This window comes from Sander lucioperca, chromosome 18 (genome assembly GCF_008315115.2).
Source record: "Sander lucioperca isolate FBNREF2018 chromosome 18, SLUC_FBN_1.2, whole genome shotgun sequence".
Lineage (NCBI taxonomy): Eukaryota > Metazoa > Chordata > Actinopteri > Perciformes > Percidae > Sander > Sander lucioperca.
The window spans coordinates 27,237,032-27,245,884 of NC_050190.1; positions in this window are offsets into that span (position 1 = coordinate 27,237,032).

Here is an 8,853-nt window from a genome sequence, read left to right on the forward strand (position 1 = left end):
ATTAAATATCTTACAATATGCTTAAACAGAAGATAGCTTTTTTAAATTTACTTACCACATGTATGCATAGTTGCAAAAACGCAGTCTCTTTCTTTCTTTCAAACAAAAGGATTTAAAAAGCAAAAAACTCCAGAGGTCTTTGTTGATGAAGGCTGTGAAAAATGAGGTAAAAAGTTAGCTAGCAGACTAGCTAAAATGCTTGTTAAAAAGTGAGCCAGGTACCGTGAAACACGGAAAAACGAGGTAAAAAGTTAGCTAGCAGACTAGCTAAAATGCTTGTTAAAAAGTGAGCCAGGTACCGTGAAACACGGAAAAACGAGGTAAAAAGTTAGCTAGCAGACTAGCTAAAATGCTTGTTAAAAAGTGAGCCAGGTACCGTGAAACACGGAAAAACGAGGTAAAAAGTTAGCTAGCAGACTAGCTAAAATGCTTGTTAAAAAGTGAGCCAGGTACCGTGAAACACGGAAAAACGAGGTAAAAAGTTAGCTAGCAGACTAGCTAAAATGCTTGTTAAAAAGTGAGCCAGGTACCGTGAAACACAGTGTTTTAACCCCTACAAGACACACCCAGGATGACGCTTTTACAACCTAACAATAGGCAACCCCCTTTTTTACATGATCTAACAAACGTTTTTTTTTTTTATTTTAACACCTTTTTACTACCGTCATAAAGGGACAACCCACCAACATGCATTAAATATCTTACAAATGCATTAAATATCTTACAATATGCTTAAACAGAAGATATGCTTTTAAAATTTACTTACCCCTTGTAGATGTTGCTGGAAAAGAATCCTCTTAAAAGAACTACACAGGCTGGCTTTGTTAGGGGAAAAACGTGGTAGCAAAGCTAGCTAGCAGACTAGCTAAAAAAACGGAGGATAGAAAAGTGAACAAGATAGCAGGTAAAAGGTCTGCTATTAAAACGTTGTAATGTGCATTGCTGGAAAAATGCAGTCTCTTTTTCTTTCAAACAGAAAGAATTAAAAAGCAAAATCTCCAGAGGCCTTTGTTAGGGGAAAAAACGTGGTAACAAGATAGCTAGCAGACCACGAGCTGTGTGCCCAGTCTCGACCGCAAAGAAATTGGTCAAGGTCTGACCGCGAGATGCGCTACCCAGAATCGGCCGCTAGAGACCCGGTCGCAGTGCGAACGTAAGGAAGCGATAACGTCATTACGACCGCGAGATGCGCTCCCAGAATTGGCCGCTAGAGACACGTCCGCGCCACTAACGTAAGGACGCGATAACGTCATTACGTCCGCGAGATGCGCTCCCAGAATCGTCCGCTAGAGACACGACCGTGCCGCGAACGTAAGGACGCGATGACGTCATTACGTCAGCGTGCACGGAAGACGTGCACGGAGGTTCGACCAATCAGAACGCTAGAAAGACATGCGCGTGCCACTACTCACACGTGCACGCGCATTACTGTGCATTATATACTACTCCCGCACAACGAATTTCGAGTCCATCAGACTTGCGGGCACATTTTGGCACAATTGGCACAATGCTGGCACAATGCTGGCACACTATGCCAAATTCTACTCCGAGTGGCCTGTAAGGTTGAAATGGGTGTCCACAGATCCATGTCCATGTAGTGCTCAGCGTCCGAGTGGTGCTCCATGTCCGCCAAAGGCTCAGTATCCGACTAGCGCCCCACGGCCTACTGGTGCTCCATGTCCGACGAAGGCTCAGTGTCCGAGTGGTCCTCCATGTCCAACGAAGGCTCAGTGTCCGAGTGGAGCCCCATGTCCAACGAAGGCTCAGTGTCCGAGTAGTGCTCCATGTCCAACGAAGGCTCAGTGTCCGAGTGGAGCTCCATGTCCAACGAAGGCTCAGTGTCCGAGTGGAGCTCCATGTCCGGCTCCTACTTAGGATTCGCTTCTCCAAGCTTGCACTGACCCATCTGAGCAGAGGTATAAGGAGCTGGAAGCCCCACCCTGATCAGAACATGTCTTGTTTCTCTAGCCCTTGTGCTGTGCATGTGTGTGTGTTCCGTTGTGAGATAGCCCTGTGCTTTCACTCTACATTGATTCATCTGTAGTCAGAGTGTCTCAAGGTCGACTGTAACCGAGTCATGTCTGTGGACTGGTGCGGCGTGTTAAAGTCCTTCGCTGATTTCCAGAAGTGCACCGTGGAATACCACGAGCTGAGTCCAATGGGAACGCAGCATGATGACACGGTCAACTTCAAAGTCAAGGTCCTCTGTAACAATCAACCTGAAAAGCAGACCGAAGCTACTGGCACTGGCAAGACGACCAACGAAGCCAAAGCTCAGGCTGCACAAGCATGGGTGGTCCGCTTTGGCACATTGCGGGTAAGTGGGTTTCTTGTTCATACTGTTTATTTTATATAAACCCAATGGGTATACTTGACACATTGAATGCTTTGTATCCTATGTCAGATGAAGCCCTTTCCTGGAGCCCCGATCTCCAATGAGACGCGTGATTTGATAACGCGTATCCGTGCACATCGTAACCGTGATAACCCCACAAGTGAGTCTCAGACACCGAGCGGAGCCGAGCCAAGGTCAGAGAATTTCGTAGGCGAATTACAGGTACGTGGTCATCTTGTTCATACGGTTTGTTTATACAAACCCAACGGCTATACTTGACACATCCTAGGAATTATGTCAGAAGAATAACTGGCCTCTACCGTGGTACACCTACCTGGACGCACAGCCTAACCACATCTGCTCTGGCACTGTGACCGTGGTGAGAGATGATGGTGAAATTCACATATGTCTGACAGCTGGGTGTTTGGTCTATACACTGGAAGAAAATTGTGCTACCCGCTTTCGAGATAACAAACGTACCTTCTACCCTATACTTTCAGGTTACGGGACCTCGAAGAACGCTGCGAAACATGAAGCGGCTGAACGAATTCTAGAACTCACGCTGTCGATTACACAGACCGCAGATCTAGAGACACTAGTGGATTGAAGAGGACCATGTCTGCGATCATAGACACAAGCTACACCACCGCTTCTAACCATTCGGTTATAGCTATTGGAGACTCGTGCACATGCTGCATCGCTGTGATCATGTCATTGGCTGTGATCATGTTATTGGCTGTAATCTCATTTGTCTATGGCTTGTATTACATCAATGTGCTATGTACAAGAAAGAGCAGATACGAGAGCTTGCCTGTGATCACAGTGTGAGTGTACAATACATGCAATTGTTTCTTTGCTAATAAACATGCACAGACTTTTATGGGCAGACATCTTTCTTTATTGTCTCTGTTACATCAGACAAGTTACAAACAGGGTCTCTATCCATAGACATTCTGGAGAGTCAGACTTCTTTCTCAGGTTACGGACTGTGCGCGACGTTCGCATCCCAGGGGTCACGCGAGAGTGTCTTTCTTTCAGGTTCTGTTGAAATGCAAGTTCTAAAGTTAGACAAATGAAACCCCAGTATGGCATCTTAGTTGTGTGTGTGTGTGTGTGTGTGTGTGTGTGTATGTGTGTGGACATCTGTGTACGTTACAGTTACCCCTTTTCACATCGCCGATCACTGAAGCGTCTGTTGCCATGATGACATGTTCATCATCCTGGTTGTTCATGACACACCTCACGTCTTCACAAGCGCAAGTTGTGGGGCGATACACAGGGTTGTACAGGGACGCATGTGGCCCCGAACACGGCGTGTAGATAGGGGACGAGCGTGTGCTACAGATCCTGTGGGTGATCAGCACCAAAGCAAACATGATCATCAACGGAGCCACTATCAAGGTGAGCTTGAGCCAGTCGTTCTTTGGGTTAATCCACCAGTAATTACTGTAGTAGTAAGTGTCTTCGTTGTGACCCGCCATGATGAAGACTTGCATCATAAAGGAGTTTTTGTTCCCCTTCTACCCGATCGCATCTAGGTTAACATCTAGCAGTTCTATCGCACCAAGACATGTGGTTGTTCTCAGGTATACCCAGACAATGAACACACTACAACAACATTCATTCACAGCTCTGGGTCTTTATTATACACAGGTGTTTTTTTAAAAAACAACAACAACATCAACATAACAGTAGACACAAGGGGACACATCATTTTACAATAGCTCAGCCACCAATGTTTCCACTGTGTTTCCTCGCTGCACATCATCCGGGACCACTTTGGTGTTGAGCTGTGCGCAGGCAGCCGTGGTCAGTTTCACCAGTAGATCCTTGCGCTGGATCTGAGTGAATATCAGGCTAATCACGTAGGCTGCGTGTTTATAGTACTTGGTGAACAACTGGTCGGTTAGTTGGCAAGGGCTCGAACTCTCGATGCTTCCGAAGGGCATGCGACCTTAACCCTTGACAATCTCCCACGAGAGCAACAGTTTCACCCTTTCCAGTTCCTCTCCCGTGATGTCCAACAGCGCATCCTGGATGACCTTTTTTATCTGTCCATTGTGACACCGGTCGTACTTCTCAAGCGTTTCCAGACCATGCGCGTAGCGCTCGATAGTGACAAGGGTATTAGGCTTGGACATGTGGAATATGCCACAAAGAGTTTTCAATGTGTCTTCGTGATCCAGATAGCGATACATCCCATCGAGCAAAGTCTCGGGGTGTTTCAGCAGTTTGTCCGCACCGTACTTCTTAAGCAAACGGGCAATCTTGTCTTCAGTCTTGTGGTCTAGTGTAGCCCCGACCGCAGAGTCAAATGCGTCCTCTTTTCTCATTAGGTAATTAACTAATTGAACTTCAGCGTCAGTACCATCTTGTATATATATTGAATATATATTCTCTGGTCTTCAGAGGTGGTGTGTGTTTGGCAAGAATTTGATTGTGTAATCACTCAACAAGGTACGTTAGTATAATCTAAACCAATGACACTAGACTCTTTGGTTAGAATAGCTGGGCCACACTTGCATCACAAGAGCATCACGAGAGCAACAGCTTCACCCGGTCCAGTTCGTCATTTGTTAGGTCCCACAGTGCATCCCGGATGACAGTTCGTATCTCATCGTTGTTACAACGATCATACTTCTCAAGCTTCTTCAGCTCCTAGTAGACACATAGGTTTTACAGTAGCCCGGCCATACATCACAAAAGAGTTTAGACGTTACCTCTCTACTACATCGCATCTCAGTTACCACAACAGTTCAATCTCACCAAGAGCGGTTGGTGTTCATGTATACCTCGACAAAATGAACACTCGAGAACAATATTCATTCACAGGTATGGGCCTTTATTATAAGGTTTAAAAACAGAATAACAGTAGACACACAGGGACACATTTTACGTGTTGTTTTTCTATATAGCTCGGCCACTGAAAGAACATCCCCTGTCTAACGTGGAGCGTTTCCTCCTCTCCGCACCTCTTCTGCGTCAGCTTCTGCGTGCATTGGTACTCGAGCGGCGGCGGCCAGTTCCTCTACCATATCCGGACGTTGGATTTGAGTGAATATCAGGCTCATCACATATGCAGCGTGGTCAGAGTACCTGGTGGCTATCTCCTGGGTTAGACGGCAGGGGCGCAAGGTCTCGATACAGCCGCGGGGAATGTGACCGTACTCCTTGACGATAGCCCACGAGAGCAACAGTTTCACCCGGTCCAGATCGGCTTCACTTAGCTCCGAAAGCGCATCCAGGATGACCTTTTCTATCTCGCTGTTGTTACACCGGTCGTACTTCTCAAGCTTGTCCAGATCGGTGATGTTGAAGTCACGCATGTGCTTTCGGAGTATGCTAAGCAGAAACCCCCATGCTTCATCCAGACCCACGTAGCACTCCATGGCATCGAGCAGAATCTCAGGGTGTTTCAGCAGATTATCCAGACCGCACTTGTCATTCATGCGAACGATCTAATTTGTCACATCGCGCAGTCTCGTGTGCGCCTCCAGGCAGACTCGTATAGGCCTCGAGACAGCGTCGAGGGCGCGCTTATCGCTCCTTAGGTAGTTAGCCATTTCGAATATCCGCGTCAGGCCCATCTCGTATGTTTAGTCTCCGGTCGGCACAGGGTTTGTGTAGATGGTCAAGTATTTCATTGTGTATACTCAACTATTCATATGTACGTTAATGTAAAGTAAACCAACAACTGTACAATACCTCAGTCACAGACATGCTTCGCAAAAGAGTTTATGTTCCCTTTCTTCTCGATCGCATCTCAGTTCACATAACGGTTCAATCTCACCAAGACACAGGGTTGTGTTCAGGTATATCTAGACAATGAACACTCAACAACAATATTCATTCACAGGGACGGGTCTTTATTATAGAAAGGTTTAACAACATAACAGTAGACACATTGGCCACTAGCTTGACCACTGACAGAACATCCCCGGTCTAACGTGAAGCGGTGCCTCGCAGCGCCTCATCCGGGCTCGCCCCCGTCTCACGCTGTATGCGGGCAGCCACGGTCAGTGTATCCACCAGATCCGTACGCTGGATCTGAGTGAATATCAGGCTCATCACGTACGCTGCGTGGTCAGAGTACTTGGAGAATATCTGCTCGGTTAGACGGGAGGGGCGCAAGGTGTCGATACAGCCGCGGGGAATGTGACCGTACTCCTTGACGATAGCCCACGAGAGCAACAGTTTCACCCGTTCCAGATCGGTTTCACTTAGCGCCGAAAGCGCATCCAGGATGACATGTTTCATCTCGCCCTCGTTACACCAGTGGTGCTTTTCGAGCTTGTTGAGATTGTGCGCATAGAGATCGGCAATGGTGAAATCAGGCATGTGAATTCGGAGTATGCCGAGCAGAATGTTACATGTGACCTTTTCACCCAGATAGCAATACATCGCATTGAGCAGAGTCTCAGGGTGTTTTAGCAGGTTGTCCACTTGTCAAGCATGTGTGCGATCCTGACTTTGGGACGTGGCGGAGTCTCGTTGGATCTTATAGCCCTGACCACAACGTCAAAGTTATCCTTTGTTCTCATTAGGTAGTGGGCCCATTTGTACTCCCAGGACAGTTGCATGTTGTATGTATGTTCTCTGGTGTGCAGACTCTCTGTGTGGTTGTCAAGAATTCAATTGCGTATATATATACAAACTATACAAAGGCTAATCTGTCCGTTCGCGAATATCTACGGTTGTGTAGTTTAGACTAATATGTTTCCTATTCCATCTCAGTTAAAATAACAGTTCAATCTCACCAAGACATATGGTTGTTTTCAGGTATACCTCGACAACGAACACTCAACAACAATATTCGTTCAACAGGGATGGGTCTTTATTATTATAACAGAATAACAATAGACACTTGGGACACGTTTTACAATAGCGTGATCACAGAGAGAAAATCCGCAGTCTAAGGTGGAGCGTTGCCTCGCTGCGCCTCATCCGGGGTCGCATCTGTGTCGCACCGCACTGTGGCTGCGGCGGTCAATTTCTATACCAGATCCAGACGCCGGAGCTGAGTGAATATCAGGATCATTACATACGCCGCGTGGTCGGCGTACGTGGCGAGTATCTGCTCGGTTAGGTGGCAGGGGTTCGAGTTACAGATACGGCCGGCAGGAATGCTAACGTAATCCTTGACGATCCTAGACCAGAGCAACCGTTTCACTCGTCCCAGGTCTGCGTCACTTAGGCATGAAAGTGCATCCAGGATGACCGTTTGTATCTCGCTGTTGTTACACCGGTCATACTTCTCAAGCTCTTCCAGAAAGTGACATTGGATCTCGCCAAAGTTGAAACCAGTCCAGTGCCTTTGGAGTATGCCAGCCAGCTCGGTTACCGAGCTGGCTGATCTTCACCCCGCCGGTGAGAGACAGTGTGAAGATCACCTTGTTGGCTCTGACACCTAGCTTGATCAGCGCCAAGAGGTACGACATAAGGCCCTCGTGGGACTTGTATCCGCTCCTGGACGCCCACATATTCTGACAGTGTCCACGTCTGTTCATGTCGACCACACCCTGGGGCGTCACGAAAGCGTCGAAAGCGCCCAATTGCGAAAAGTCGATCTTACCCAAGTGTCCGTGGGAACGGGGCAACCTGAGGAAGAGTTTATACACCCCCTCTCTGATCAGAGCCGCGGCGAGCTCTGCTGCAGCCTTGGTGAAACTCGAGCCTTGCCAGTTTGTGCCAGAGCACGCAGCTGTTCCCCATTCAGTCGCGTCCAGCATGATAGCATTCGAATACGTGGACACTCTCACCTTTGCTAGCGTTTCGGCGACGTTACTGATGATCGCGGGGAATCCGGCGTCTGAGGATGCCACAGGCACGAGACACTCGTCAAAGGAGACCTTCATGATGACATGGCCCGCTTCAGAAACTGTGTGAAATGTGGTCATGTTGAGCTTTACCGAGAGATAGTTTGTACTATAGTTGTACGCGGCTCGGTCCAAAGAGAGTATCGCCGCATCGCAGGACGAGGGCGTGAGGAAGTCCCTGATCTCTGTTGTAGTGGGTTTGTCTGCGGGGTCCTGATCACTTAGACTCGAGGCGCTTGAGATCTCGCACATGGCAATCGGTGCCGAAGCGGAACCTTCTGCGTTGGTTATGCCCACTACATGAGCTCTGGAATTGCCTCCTACACAGAACGTGTTACCTTCGGACAAAAAGCAGTTGTCCCCTAGTTGCGCGTAACATGTGCCAATGGACTCGGAGTCTCCGAGGCCCACGTAGCAGAGCACACAGGCATAGGGTGAGTTTCGGATAACGAGTACGTCGTCGGTCTCTGGCCACGTTCTGGTATCATTGGGCGCGTGTAACGTCCTTCTCAACAGCTTGAAGCTCGCACACTGGGGTTCGGGTCCACAATCAGCCATGGGGTCCTTTCCGAAGTAGTAGTCTCTGTTATGAGGCGCCGCGTGGAGCCAAATCGATATCCTGTTCAAAGGGGTGTCCCGGACAACACGGTCCGAACACTTGAAACCTCCGGGCACGGCGAGACAGGACCCTCTGTCCAGCTT